Source organism: Oncorhynchus nerka, linkage group LG1, assembly GCF_034236695.1.
Source record: "Oncorhynchus nerka isolate Pitt River linkage group LG1, Oner_Uvic_2.0, whole genome shotgun sequence".
Taxonomy (NCBI): Eukaryota; Metazoa; Chordata; class Actinopteri; order Salmoniformes; family Salmonidae; genus Oncorhynchus; species Oncorhynchus nerka.
In genome coordinates, this window is record NC_088396.1 from 55,641,353 (window position 1) to 55,656,467 (window position 15,115).

General features: G+C 48.2%; 1 protein-coding gene across 1 annotated transcript in view; it reads left to right on the forward strand.

The window, feature by feature from the left end:
* The first annotated feature begins 465 nt into the window (after window positions 1-465).
* The window catches only part of raph1a (Ras association (RalGDS/AF-6) and pleckstrin homology domains 1a), a 230,720-nt gene continuing 216,070 nt past the window's right edge, over window positions 466-15,115 (forward strand). Inside the window, 1 exon segment of the mRNA XM_065019679.1 lies at window positions 466-641. The gene's annotated coding sequence lies outside the window, so the exon portion shown is untranslated.

Below are 15,115 nucleotides of genomic sequence, written 5' to 3' on the forward strand. Positions count from 1 at the left end.
AACATAACCTCACCCTTGTTATTGTCAACTTCAACAGATTCAAACTCATCCTCTTATCTTTCTCAACCTCCTCTCTCTCTCTCTTTCACTCCAGTCTTTCTCCGTTAACCAATTTCCTGACTCCTCCTGAAAATATGACACTTTTCCAAGTCAAACACTATTTTCAGGCTCCTTGAAAGCTAAACCCTGTATTCCTGCCACTTCAAACCAGAGACGCTCTTTACCTGAAGGCCTTCATGCCTGTCTGCCTGCTTTATATAGCAAGCCATGGCCACGTGACTCACTCTCTCTATGAGCGATTCATTCCCAGAGAGAAGTTGTACCTAATAAATTGTCCAGTGTGTGTATACGATTGCCTATCAAATAAATGGCGTTTGTTTTAGCTTGGTTTGGTTGATTGGTCGAGGCTGATTGCAGGGTTGGTTTCGGGCTGGACAGGAAACAGGAATTCGGGAACGCGCATCCATGTAGGCGCACTCCCGGCGGATTTCCCCGGAATGGAGCAGCGAGCCAGTAACGGCGGTGAAAACCGTTCACTTCTGAACACCACAATATTGCATTGACACCCGGATTTGCGACACATTTAAGATTTACCAGTTTTTACGTTGGATTCCCGAGGAAAACGTTCTGGATTTGTGACAGTAAGTAACGTTATCCGTTTGCTTTCTCTCTCTCGTTAAAGTCACCTTTATTTTCTAGCGCTGCATTTGCTAAATGATCTCAGATGTACATTGCATTGATTTACTGGAGGCTGTTCAGTTAAAATGCTGTACAATGTTGAATGTTACACTATTACATCGGATTACCACATCAGGTTACCATGAAATAGCCTAGATTTCTACAGCGGTGAGATATTGAGACATTTGGAAACACAAATGACACATTTTGAATGCAATAATAAACATGGATTTATCGCTAGGCCGAAAATGCACTAGGAGACCTTGCTACCATGTTCATGTATTTCAACGAAGGCAGCAGATTAGAATTGAAGGCATCTGCAGCTGGGCAAAGACGTTTTCAGGCTAAATTGAATATGTAGTTTATGCCGCAGGATGGACAAGCACAGAGAGAAAGCCTTGGATGGCTCCTGGCCTGTGAACACTATTGCCGTAGAGAATAATGCCAAGTAAAGGTTTAGATGTAGTATTTTAGCCCTAATAGGGAACATGTTCCTAGTTTCGCGGCGAGGCATTGACATGGGCGTGTTCTCGTCCCAGTGTTAAATGTCTGTGGATTTGACATCCTGTCATTTCCAGACTCTCATCGCAGAACTGTTGGTTCATCTCGGACGCAATACCGAATAGAACACCTTTTTAAAATGTTATTCTCGACAAAACTATTCATCTTTACAAAATGTATATTAGGCTGGTTTAGTGGTTAAAGAGAGCCGCTGTAGTGATGTTCCCTTGCCTCAGTCTGATGACAGGCCTGTCTGATCCTCAGCATGTGCCTAAAATCTAGGTATATGGTCAGATAAAATAAAATAAAAATGTATAGACAAGCGTCCCCGGTAAATGATGACGTAGGGCCGGGTTGACTTTATCTCACGGTGTCACGCTGCCTCTACACTCAGGATTTCTAACTGGAGAATGAGCATCTAGTTTGATAATCCGCAATATTCCCAGACGAACACATGACTCAAATCTGGTTGTTTTTATTGGCTGAAGGGGTTAATGTCATAAACATGTAGGTTGCATTCTACACCCTGATCTCTGCATCTGCTGAATCCACCTTTCACAATAGGGCCGGAGAGCAGGGCCAGAGAGTAGGGCCGGAGAGCAGGGGCCGGAGAGCAGGGGCCGGAGAGCAAGGGCCGGAGAGCAGGGCCGGAGAGCAGGGGCCGGAGAGCAGGGGCCGGAGAGCAGGGGCCGGAGAGCAGGGGCCGGAGAGCAGGGCCGGAGAGCAGGGCCGGAGAGTAGGGCCGGAGAGCAGGGGCCGGAGAGCAGGGGCCGGAGAGCAGGGGCCGGAGAGCAGGGGCGGAGAGTAGGGCCATAAAATGAACAACTACTGGCACAGCTGTGCTGTATTGCGTTGGATACAGCGATGAATCTCTGCAGTGATTGTATGTGAACATTTGCTTATGTGTGTCCTGTTTCCTTTGTGCCAGGTAGGGTAGACAACTCTATCAGATAAGCCTACATAAATCTACACGGAGTGTACAAAACACTAAGAACACCTTCCTAATATTGAGTTGCAACCCCCCCCACCCCCAAACGAAAGGTTTTGCCCTCAACAGCCTCAATTCGTCAGGGCATGGACTGTTGAAAGCATTCCACAGGGATGCTGGTCCATGTTGACTCTACAAGGTGTTGAAAGCGTTCCACAGGGATGCTGGTCCATGTTGACTCTACAAGGTGTTGAAAGCGTTCCACAGGGATGCTGGTCCATGTTGACTCTACAAGGTGTCTAAAGCGTTCCACAGGGATGCTGGTCCATGTTGACTCTACAAGGTGTTGAAAGCGTTCCACAGGGATGCTGGTCCATGTTGTCTCTACAAGGTGTTGAAAGCATTCCACAGGGATGCTGGTCCATGTTGACTCTACAAGGTGTTGAAAGCGTTCCACAGGGATGCTGGTCCATGTTGACTCTACAAGGTGTTGAAAGCGTTCCACAGGGATGCTGGTCCATGTTGACTCTACAAGGTGTTGAAAGCGTTCCACAGGGATGCTGGCTCCATGTTGACTCCGATGCTTCCCACATTTGTGTCAAGTTGGCTGGATGTCCTTTGGTTGGTGGAACATTCTTGATACACACAGGAATTTGTTGAGTATGGAAAACCCAGCAGCGTTGCAGTTCTTGACACAAACCGGTGCTCCTGACACCTACTACCACCTACCCCCGTTCAAAGGCACTTACATTTGTCTTGCCCATTCACCCTCTGAATGGCACACACACACAATCCATATTTCAATTGTTTCAAGTGTTGAAAGTAATTTTTTAACATTAAAAACAGCCTCTTCACTGTTGACGTTGAGACTGGTGTTTTGCAGGGCACTATTTAATGAAGCTGCCAGTTGAGGACTTGTGAGGAGTCTGTTTCTCAAGAATAGATTAGAGTTACGAGTTTCAGAAGGAAGGTCTTTGTTTCTGGCCATTTTGAGCCTGTAATCGAACCCACAAACGCTGATGCTCCAGATACTTCTAAAGGAGGCCAGTTTTATTGCTTCTTTAATCAGAACAACAGTTGTCAGATGTGCTAACATAATTTCAAAAGGGTTTTCTAATGATCAATTAGCCTTTTAAAATGATAAACTTGGATTAGCTAACACAACGTGCCATTGGAACACAGGAGAGATGGTTGCTGATAATGGGCCTCTGTTCACCTATGTAGATATTCCATTGGAACACAGGAGTGATGGTTGCTGATAATGGGACTCTGTACGCCTATGTAGATATTCCATTGGAACACAGGAGTGATGGTTGCTGATAATGGGTCTCTGTACTCCTATGTAGATATTCCATTGGAACACAGGAGTGATGGTTGCTGATAATGGGCCTCTGTTCACCTATGTAGATATTCCATTGGAACACAGGAGTGATGGTTGCTGATAATGGGACTCTGTACGCCTATGTAGATATTCCATAAAAATCTGCCGTTTCCAGCTACAATAGTCATTTACAACATTAACAATGTTTACACTGTATTTCTGATCAATTTGATCTTATTTTAATGGACAAAAGCATATTTTTATTTCAAAAACAGGGACATTTCTAAGTGACCCCGAACTTGTGAACAGTTGTGTATATTTGCACTTCCTGTTTTGTACTTCCTGCTTTGCTCCTACGGGGACACTTGCAATGGCTGCATCTTTGAATATAATGGGGATGCCTGTTCTATTCCTTCTATTTCTATGGCAGCACATGCAGTTGGGAGGAGATGAGAAAATGTGCCTTAAAAAAAAGACTTTTTTGAGACGGAAGGGAAAAAAAATCTAACAGGCATTTGTCATCGGTGAGGAATCTGAAGTCCTTCCATCCTCATCTGAAACAGCTGGTCTCTGCTGTGGAGGGGATCTATAGACATCTACCTGGTCTCTGCTGTGGAGGGGTCAGGGGACCTATAGACATCTAGCTGGTCTCTGCTGTGGAGGGGTCAGGGGACCTATAGACATCTAGCTGGTCTCTGCTGTGGAGGGGTCAGGGGACCTATAGACATCTACCTGGTCTCTGCTGTGGAGGGGTCAGGGGACCTATAGACATCTAGCTGGTCTCTGCTGTGGAGGGGTCAGGGGACCTATAGACATCTAGCTGGTCTCTGCTGTGGAGGGGTCAGGGGACCTATAGACATCTACCTGGTCTCTGCTGTGGAGGGGTCAGGGGACCTATAGACATCTAGCTGGTCTCTGCTGTGGAGGGGTCAGGGGATCTATAGACATCTACCTGGTCTCTGCTGTGGAGGGGTCAGGGGACCTATAGACATCTACCTGGTCTCTGCTGTGGAGGGGTCAGGGGACCTATAGACATCTAGCTGGTCTCTGCTGTGGAGGGGTCAGGGGACCTATAGACATCTAGCTGGTCTCTGCTGTGGAGGGGTCAGGGGACCTATAGACATCTACCTGGTCTCTGCTGTGGAGGGGTCAGGGGACCTATAGACATCTAGCTGGTCTCTGCTGTGGAGGGGTCAGGGGACCTATAGACATCTACCTGGTCTCTGCTGTGGAGGGGTCAGGGGACCTATAGACATCTAGCTGGTCTCTGCTGTGGCAGGGTCAGGGGACCTATAGACATCTAGCTGGTCTCTGCTGTGGAGGGGTCAGGGGACCTATAGACATCTACCTGGTCTCTGCTGTGGAGGGGTCAGGGGACCTATAGACATCTAGCTGGTCTCTGCTGTGGAGGGGTCAGGGGACCTATAGACATCTAGCTGGTCTCTGTTGTGGAGGGGTCAGGTGACCTATAGACATCTAGCTGGTCTCTGTTGTGGAGGGGTCAGGGGACCTATAGACATCTAGCTGGTCTCTGCTGTGGAGGGGTCAGGGGACCTATAGACATCTAGCTGGTCTCTGCTGTGGAGGGGTCAGGGGACCTATAGACATCTACCTGGTCTCTGCTGTGGAGGGGTCAGGGGACCTATAGACATCTACCTGGTCTCTGCTGTGGAGGGGTCAGGGGAACCTATAGACATTCTTTTGTTTGTTGATTTATTTCACCTTTATTTAACCAGGTAGGCCAGTTGAGAACAAGTTCTCATTTACAACTGCTACCTGGCCAAGATAAATCAAAGCAGTTCGACACAGACAACAACACAGAGTTACACATGGAATTAACAAACATACAGTCAATAATACATTATAAACAAGTCTATATACGATGTGAGCAAATGAGGTGAGATAAGGGAGGTAAAGGAAATCAATAGGCCATGGTGGCGAAGTAAATACAATATAGCAAGTAAAACACTGGAATGGTAGATGTGCAGAAGATGAGTGTGCAAAGTAGAAATACTGGGGTGCAAAGGAGTAAAATAAATACAGTAGGGGAAGCGGTAGTTGTTTGGGATCCTCCTGCTCACGCTGGCTTTTCATACTGTACCCACCTGCTCACGCTGGCTATTCATACTGTACCCACCTGCTCACGCTGGCTATTCATACTGTACCCACCTGCTCACGCTGGCTTTTCATACTGTACCCGCCTGCTCACGCTGGCTATTCATACTGTACCCACCTGCTCACGCTGGCTATTCATACTGTACCCACCTGCTCTCGCTGGCTATTCATACTGTACCCACCTGCTCACGCTGGCTATTCATACTGTACCCACCTGCTCACGCTGGCTTTTCATACTGTACCCACCTGCTCACGCTGGCTATTCATACTGTACCCACCTGCTCACGCTGGCTATTCATACTGTACCCACCTGCTCACGCTGGCTATTCATACTGTACCCACCTGCTGTACCCACCTGCTCACGCTGGCTATTCATACTGTACCCACCTGCTCACGCTGGCTATTCATACTGTACCCGCCTGCTCCCGCTGGCTATTCATACTGTACCCACCTGCTCACGCTGGCTATTAATACTGTACCCACCTGCTCACGCTGGCTATTCATACTGTACCCACCTGCTCCCGCTGGCTATTCATACTGTACCCGCCTGCTGTACCCACCTGCTCCCGCTGGCTTTTCATACTGTACCCGCCTACTGTACCCGCCTGCTCCCGTTGGCTATTCATACTGTACCCACCTGTTCCCGCTTTCTCTTGAGCTACGTTGTGTATAATATAGCCTTAACAGGTGTGGGACCATTTGCAGGCAGATATGGCCGATCAATATTTATTTCTAGGTAATGTAGTAGGCCTAAACTATAGCTTAATCAATAATACTTTTTTCGGGTTGCACCACACCTCGCGTTAGTTGGATGCCATCCACTTCATCCTTCTTCCACTCAGCTTTTGGGGAGGCAGTTCTCACTGACGCTGCTTTCATCATGCCAGGTGGCAGTTTAGTTTTTTGGAGAGGATCCTCAAAAGTAGCCCTTCTCTCTCTCCTCTACTTTCTCAACTCTTCTCTCTCTCTCCTTATTTCTCAGCTCTCCTCTCTCTCGCTCTCTCTTCCTCCTCTACCTTATCAACTCTTCTCTCTCTCCTCTCTCCTCTCCTCTCCTCTACTTTCTCAACTCTTCTCTCTCTTCTCTCTCCTCTACTTTCTCAACTCTTCTCTCTCTCCTCTCTCCTCTACTTTCTCAACTCTTCTCCCTCTCTCCTTCTTTCTCAGCTCTCCTCTCTCTCTCTCTCTCTCTCTCTCTCTACCTTCTGTACCTTCTCAACTGTACATGAAAACACTGACTTGAAATGAATATGTGGTAGAATGAATGTAGTGTTTCTGTGTGATTGAACCTAACTTGAGAGTAAGGCTGTAGTTTTATCTGTGAGAAAGACTCACTCACACACTCACGTTGTGTTTATGTGACTAGCCACTGTGTGTGTGTTCATTTATGTTTTAGTATGTCATAATACTAAGCAGTCATGCACACATAGCCAGAGTGAAGGTTTTGTTATGGAATAGACAGGAGGTCATTATAAACAGCTGTCCTGTCCCCTTCACTTTTAAAACATTAGCCAGAAGAACAGTTAGGTTCGAGAGACACTTTAAAATGTCCTAGGATACATTCCAAATGGCACCATATCAGGGATAGGCAACCCTGTTCCTGGAGTGCCTCAGGATAGGCAACCCTGTTCCTGGAGTGCCTCAGGATAGGCAACCCTGTTCCTGGAGTGCCTCAGGATAGGCAACCCTGTTCCTGGAGTGCCTCAGGATAGGCAACCCTGTTCCTGGAGTGCCTCAGGATAGGCAACCCTGTTCCTGGAGTGCCTCAGGATAGGCAACCCTGTTCCTGGAGTGCCTCAGGATAGGCAACCCTGTTCCTGGAGTGCCAAATGTACTGCCAGACACACCTGGTCTTCCCGGTCGGGTTGGAACCCAACACACCTGGTCTTCCCGGTCGGGTTGGAACCCAACACACCTGGTCTTCCCGGTCGGTTAATTTATCCAAAACATGAAGTGCCAGTAATGTTGAAGCATTGTATTAGCCATTAGTTTAATTTCCATTTTCCCAGGACCAGGGTTGCCTACTCCTGCCCTAGATAGTTCACTACTATTGACCAGGTCCCGTAGGGAATATATAGGACATAGTAGAAGTGTAAATGTTTACGTTAGGAAACAAATTCCCAACTTTTCACAAAATGTAGAATCACAGTGCCGTCATCATAAATGTTCCTAATACAGTGCACTACTTTTGACCTGCGCCCTATTGTCCTAAATTACACCCTAATCCCTAATGGGCCCTGGTCGAAAGCAGTGCACTATATAGGGAATATGGTGTGATTTTGGATGATAGGGCCCAGGTCGAAAGCAGTGGACTATATAGGGAATATGGTGTGATTTGGGATGATAGGGCCCAGGTCGAAAGCAGTGGACTATATAGGGAATATGGTGTGATTTGGGATGATAGGGCCCAGGTCGAAAGCAGTGGACTATATAGGGAATATGGTGTGATTTGGGACGATAGGGCCCCGGTCGTAAGGTACCATTTGGGAAGCAGCATCTGTGTCAGAATGGCAGAACTTTTATCCTTTTGGGCCTAAAACGCAGTTACATGAGACATAAAATAAAATATATAAAAATAAGATAAAATATGAACATATCAGACAAAGGTCAAAGATGCTCAAGGCTTGAAATGTCAGAAACTTTAAATTTAAAGTCGCTCTCATTAACTGGGCCTGAGATCCCTCCGGGGAGAAAGGTATATATGGGAAAAAATAAGAATTGAACAAATGCTGTAATGTTAGTACGAGATCTGCATCTTTCGCATGATTTTGAAGCTGTCAAGCCTAAATAAATAACAAGCTACATGCTGTTTATCAGAGCCTAACGTCTTTAGTATGCTAACATTCCATTCCTGTGTTTCAGTGAAGCTAGCTAGCAGCAGACAGACTACAACAAGCTAAATAAGCTGATGAAATCAGTGTGGTTTGTGGTTGTGAGGCCAGTTGGACGTACTGCCAAATTCTCTAAAAATGACGTTGGAGGCGGCTTGTGGTAGAGAAATTAACATTCAATTATCTGGCAACAGATCTGGTGGACATTCCTGCAGTCAGCATGCCAATTGCACACAACCTCAAAACTTGAGACATCCATGGCATTGTGTTGTGCACATTTTAGAGTGGCCTTTTATTGTCCCCCAGCACAAGGTGCACCTGTGTAACGATCGTGCTGTGTAAATCAGCCTCTTTATATGCCACACCTGTCAGGTAGATGGATTATCTTGGCAAAGGAGAAATGCTCACTAACAGGCATGTAAACAAACTTGTGAAAAAACATTTGAGAAAAATAATATGTTTGTTCATATGGAACATTTTCTGGGATCTTTTTATTTCAGCTCATGAAACATGAGACCAAGACTTTACATGTTGCGTTTTATATTTTTGTTCAGTATAGAAGGACAGTTGGAGGGAAGGGAAGACTGCCTTTCTTCCTGCTGGTCTGGAGCTCACTAGTATTCTTCTCTCAGAACACCCTAAAACACAGGGGTCAGAGGTCAGAGGTGACGCTTCCATACGGAAGGAAATGTCACAGGAACATTCTAGACACAGCGTCAAATGTCTCTTCTACGAGATGCCGAGGGGCTATGTTAGCTATGGACAGACTGACTGAGACGGCTCGTTTTCAAACCCATTCACACGGGCTCTGTTGTCTTTATACTTAACAAAACCATGTTAGACAGAATCCACTGGAGCTGAGATCGCCTTCCTGTAAATGTTTGGTTGAAGGTGCTGGCCAGTAAACACATCTTGTGGTAAATACTGCTGCTGGCCAGTAAACACATCTTGTGGTAAATACTGCTGCTGCTGCTGGCCAACAGGCTGTGAGTCTAAGTTTGTCTCTGTTTCTTTAGGGCTGCTAGAGAATGAGTTGGGGGCTCTGTGGTAAAGCTGGTTTAAGCTATTAGCAAACGTTTGGCTCTGTGGTAAATGCTGCATTGTATTCACCAGGAACTGGGCGAATTAGGGCAAGACTACTTTACCGTCAATAATAATAATAATAATAATAATAAACATTTTGCTGGTCCTAGTGGTTATGACCCTAGTTGAAGCTGCTAGCCAATCAATGGGCTGGAGAGACAGAGCGAGAGATGGACTGAATGCAGTGTATTGACTTGGGGCCCGCCTAGGAATTCACTCACTTCTCAGTAGTTGGTATTCAAACGTACCTTATGCAGGTGGACAACGGGATTGGCAGGTGGACAACGGGATTACGGGATTGGCAGGTGGACAACGGGATTGGCAGGTGGACAACTGGATTGGCAGGTGGACAACGGGATTGGCAGGTGTGGTTCCCTTGTGCGCGCTGAATACATTTCATTCAACCACTGAAGACCCTCCCAATTGCTGGCCAACTGTCTCTCTACTCTGTCCCCTCCCTCCCTCCCTCCCGTCTCTCTATTCGGTCCCCTCCCTCCCGTCTCTCTACTCTGTCCCCTCCCTCCCGTCTCGCTCCTCTGTCCCCTTCGGACTGACACACTGTGTGGGGTGTCATATCTTCACATACACTATTCAAGGAAACCCATCCTACTCCCACACATGTCTGGGCAGGTGAGAGAAATCAGGAGACCAATTTTTCTCTCTACCTCCTTCCGTATTCCCTCTACTGGCTGTAGTGTACTAAACAGGGCTTTAAACGGGGCTTTAAACAGGGCTTTAAACAGGGCTTTAAACAGGGCTTAAAACGGGGCTTTAAACAGGGCTTTAAACGGGGCTTTAGACAGGGCTTTAGACAGGGCTTTAAACAGGGCTTTAGACAGGGCAAAGTCCACCAGCGTCAGTTGCACCAATAAGCGCACTGCAATCCTCCAGAATGACTGAGTGATACTTAAGACCAGTACACTTACACACAACCCCAAATTTGTGTCCCAAATGGCAACCTATTTCAGGACCCTGGTCAACAGTAGTGCCCTATGCCCTCTGGGTCCTGGTCTACAGTAGTGCCCTATGCCCTCTGGGTCCTGGTCTACAGTAGTGCACTATGCCCTCTGGGTCCTGGTCTACAGTAGTGCACTATGCCCTCTGGGTCCTGGTCTACAGTAGTGCCCTATGCCCTCTGGGTCCTGGTCTACAGTAGTGCCCTATGAGTCCTGGTCTACAGTAGTGCCCTATGAGTCCTGGTCTACAGTAGTGCACTATGCCCTATGAGTCCTGGTCTACAGTAGTGCACTATGCCCTCTGGGTCCTGGTCTACAGTAGTGCCCTATGCCCTCTGGGTCCTGGTCTACAGTAGTGCCCTATGCCCTCTGGGTCCTGGTCAACAGTAGTGCCCTATGCCCTCTGGGTCCTGGTCTACAGTAGTGCCCTATGCCCTCTGGGTCCTGGTCTACAGTAGTGCACTATGCCCTCTGGGTCCTGGTCTACAGTAGTGCACTATGCCCTCTGGGTCCTGGTCTACAGTAGTGCACTATGCCCTCTGGGTCCTGGTCTACAGTAGTGCCCTATGAGTCCTGGTCTACAGTAGTGCCCTATGCTCTCTGGGTCCTGGTCTACAGTAGTGCACTATGCCCTCTGGGTCCTGGTCTACAGTAGTGCCCTATGAGTCCTGGTCTACAGTAGTGCACTATGCCCTCTGGGTCCTGGTCTACAGTAGTGCCCTATGCCCTCTGGGTCCTGGTCTACAGTAGTGCCCTCTGGGTCCTGGTCTACAGTAGTGCCCTATGCCCTCTGGGTCCTGGTCTACAGTAGTGCCCTCTGGGTCCTGGTCTACAGTAGTGCCCTATGCCCTCTGGGTCCTGGTCTACAGTAGTGCCCTATGCCCTCTGGGTCCTGGTCTACAGTAGTGCCCTCTGGGTCCTGTTCTACAGTAGTGCACTATGCCCTCTGGGTCCTGGTCTACAGTAGTGCACTATGCCCTCTGGGTCCTGGTCTACAGTAGTGCCCTATGCCCTCTGGGTCCTGGTCTACAGTAGTGCCCTATGCCCTCTGGGTCCTGGTCTACAGTAGTGCCCTATGCCCTCTGGGTCCTGGTCTACAGTAGTGCCCTATGCCCTCTGGGTCCTGGTCTACAGTAGTGCCCTCTGGGTCCTAGTCTACAGTAGTGCCCTATGCCCTCTGGGTCCTGGTCTACAGTAGTGCCCTCTGGGTCCTGGTCTACAGTAGTGCCCTATGCCCTCTGGGTCCTGGTCTACAGTAGTGCCCTCTGGGTCCTGGTCTACAGTAGTGCCCTATGCCCTCTGGGTCCTAGTCTACAGTAGTGCCCTATGCCCTATGAGTCCTGGTCTACAGTAGTACACTATGCCCTCTGGGTCCTGGTCTACAGTAGTGCACTATGCCCTCTGGGTCCTGGTCTACAGTAGTGTACTATGCCCTCTGGGTCCTGGTCTACAGTAGTGCCCTCTGGGTCCTGGTCTACAGTAGTGCCCTCTGGGTCCTGGTCTACAGTAGTGCCCTATGCCCTCTGGGTCCTGGTCTACAGTAGTGCCCTATGCCCTCTGGGTCCTGGTCTACAGTAGTGCCCTCTGGGTCCTGGTCTACAGTAGTGCCCTATGCCCTCTGGGTCCTGGTCTACAGTAGTGCACTATGCCCCCTGAGTCCTGGTCTACAGTAGTGCACTATGCCCTCTGGGTCCTGGTCTACAGTAGTGCCCTCTGGGTCCTGGTCTACAGTAGTGCCCTATGCCCTCTGGGTCCTGGTCTACAGTAGTGCCCTCTGGGTCCTGGTCTACAGTAGTGCCCTATGCCCTCTGGGTCCTGGTCTACAGTAGTGCCCTCTGGGTCCTGTTCTACAGTAGTGCACTATGCCCTCTGGGTCCTGGTCTACAGTAGTGCACTATGCCCTCTGGGTCCTGGTCTACAGTAGTGCCCTCTGGGTCCTGGTCTACAGTACTATGTAGGGAATAGGGTGCCGTTTGGGGCACACTCTCTGCTCCCTCACCAGCAACAAGAAGATTACATCTTGCTTTTCATAAAAGTGACAAAATCAGTGCTTTAGTCTTTGTCCTAAAACAACTTGCTTCATTGGAAATTGACAGCGTGAATACATCACTCCAGTCCTGTCCAATAGAGACAGGTTTTATGATGGGGTTTGTGTTTTCTCTGTAAAATGTCAGCGCCAGGGTGTGTTGACCTAGCATGATGTCACCGTTCAGGATAAAGAGACGTGTGCTAAGTACCCACAACACACCCTGTCTCTGACATTTTAGAGCGAGACTGTATACATACACACACACACACACACACAGGAAGTACCAGTGACGCGCTCAATATGGAAGTGGTTGCATGAAGTGGATGCTAAGGTACAGGACTGTTTTGATAGCAGACTGGATGGAGCATGTTACAGGATTCATCCCATAACATTTGAGGAGTTTATTAATCAATGCATTGACGATGTTGTCTGCACAGTGACCGTACGTACATACCCCAACCAGAAGCCATGGATTACAGGCAACATCCGCACTAAGCTAACGGCTGGACCTGCCATTTTCAAAGAGCGGGAAACTAATCAGGATGCTTATAAGAAATCCTGCTAAGACGTCTGACGAACCATCAAACAGTCAAAACATAAGTCCAGGACTAAGATTGAACCTTACTAGGCTCTGATGCTCTTACAAGCCCTGCCACATCTATCACAGATTACAAACCGTGAGCTGCACAGTGACACGAGCCTACCAGATAAGCTAAATACATTCTATGCTTGCATCGAGGGAAGCAATATTGAACCATGCATGAGAACAACAGCTGTTCCAGACAACTGGTTGATCTCACTTTCCATGGCCGACCTTTTAAACAGGTTAACATTCGCAAGGCCACAGGGCCAAATGGAATACCAGATACCACGTCCTCCGAGCATGCACTGACCAGCTGCCTAGTGTCTTCAATTACATTTTCAACCTGTCCCTGACCCGGTCTAAAATAGCAACTTGTTTTAAGCAGACCACCATAGTCCCTGTGTCCAAGAACGCCAAGGTAACCTGCCATATGTAATAATGATGATGATGTTCATTGATCTCAGCATTCAACACTGTTCTCCCCTCCAAGCTCAGGACCCTCCGTCTGCAGCTGGAACCTGGACTTACTGACAGGCCTCCCCAGGGGGTGAGGGTAGGTAACATCCTCCACTCTGACCAACACGGGGGCCCATCAGTGGGTGTACTTAATCCCGTCCTGTACACCATATTCACCCACGATTGTGTGGTCGCGCACAACGCCATCAAGTGGTAGGACTGATCACCGACAACAATGAGGCGGTTCAGAGATCTGACCGTGTGGTGCCAGGACAATAACCTCAACGGGATCAAGACAAAGGAGCTGATTGTGGACTACAGGAAAAGGCGGGCCAGACAGGCCCCTGTCAACATCGGTTGCAAAGAAAAAGCCATATCTCAGACTGGCAAATAAAAATAAAATAAAAGATTAAGATAGGCAAAAGAACAGAGACACTGGACAGAGGAACTCTGCCTAGAAGGCCAGCATCCCGGAGTTGCCTCTTCACTGTTGACGTTGAGACTGGACAGAGGAACTCTGCCTAGAAGGCCAGCATCCCGGAGTTGCCTCTTCACTGTTGACGTTGAGACTGGACAGAGGAACTCTGCCTAGAAGGCCAGCATCCCGGAGTTGCCTCTTCACTGTTGACGTTGAGACTGGACAGAGGAACTCTGCCTAGAAGGCCAGCATCCCGGAGTTGCCTCTTCACTGTTGATGTTGAGACTGGACAGAGGAACTCTGCCTAGAAGGCCAGCATCCCGGAGTTGCCTCTTCACTGTTGACGTTGAGACTGGACAGAGGAACTCTGCCTAGAAGGCCAGCATCCCGGAGTCGCCTCTTCACTGTTGACGTTGAGACTGGACAGAGGAACTCTTCCTAGAAGGCCAGCATCCCGGAGTCGCCTCTTCACTGTTGACGTTGAGACTGGACAGAGGAACTCTGCCTAGAAGGCCAGCATCCCGGAGTTGCCTCTTCACTGTTGAGACTGGACAGAGGAACTCTGCCTAGAAGGCCAGCATCCCGGAGTTGCCTCTTCACTGTTGAGACTGGACAGAGGAACTCTGCCTAGAAGGCCAGCATCCCGGAGTTGCCTCTTCACTGTTGATGTTGAGACTGGTGTTTTGCGGGTACTATTTAATGAAGCTGCCAGTTGAGGACTTGTGAGGTGTCTGTTTCTCAAACTAGATACTCTAATATACTTGTCCTCTTGCTCAGTTGTGCACCGGGGCCTCCCACTCCTCTTTCTTTTCTGGTTAGAGCCAGTTTGCGCTGTTCTGTGATGGGAGTAGCACACAGCGTTGTACGAGATCTTCAGTTTTCTTGGCAATTTCTCAGAACAAGAATAGACTGATGAGTTTCAGAAGAAAGGTCTTTGTTCCTGACCCTTTTGAGCCTATAATCAAACCCACAGGTGCTGATGCTTCAGATACTCAACTAGACTAAAGGAGGCCAGTTTTATTGCTTCTTTAATCAGAACAACAGTTTTCAGCTGTTCTAACATAATTGCAAAGGGTTTTCTAATGATCAATTAGCCTTTTAAAATGATAAACTTGGATTAGCTAACACAACGTGCCATTGGAACACAGGAGTGATGGTTGCTGATAATGGGCCTCTGTACTCCTATGTAGATATTCCATAAAAAAATCAGTAGTTT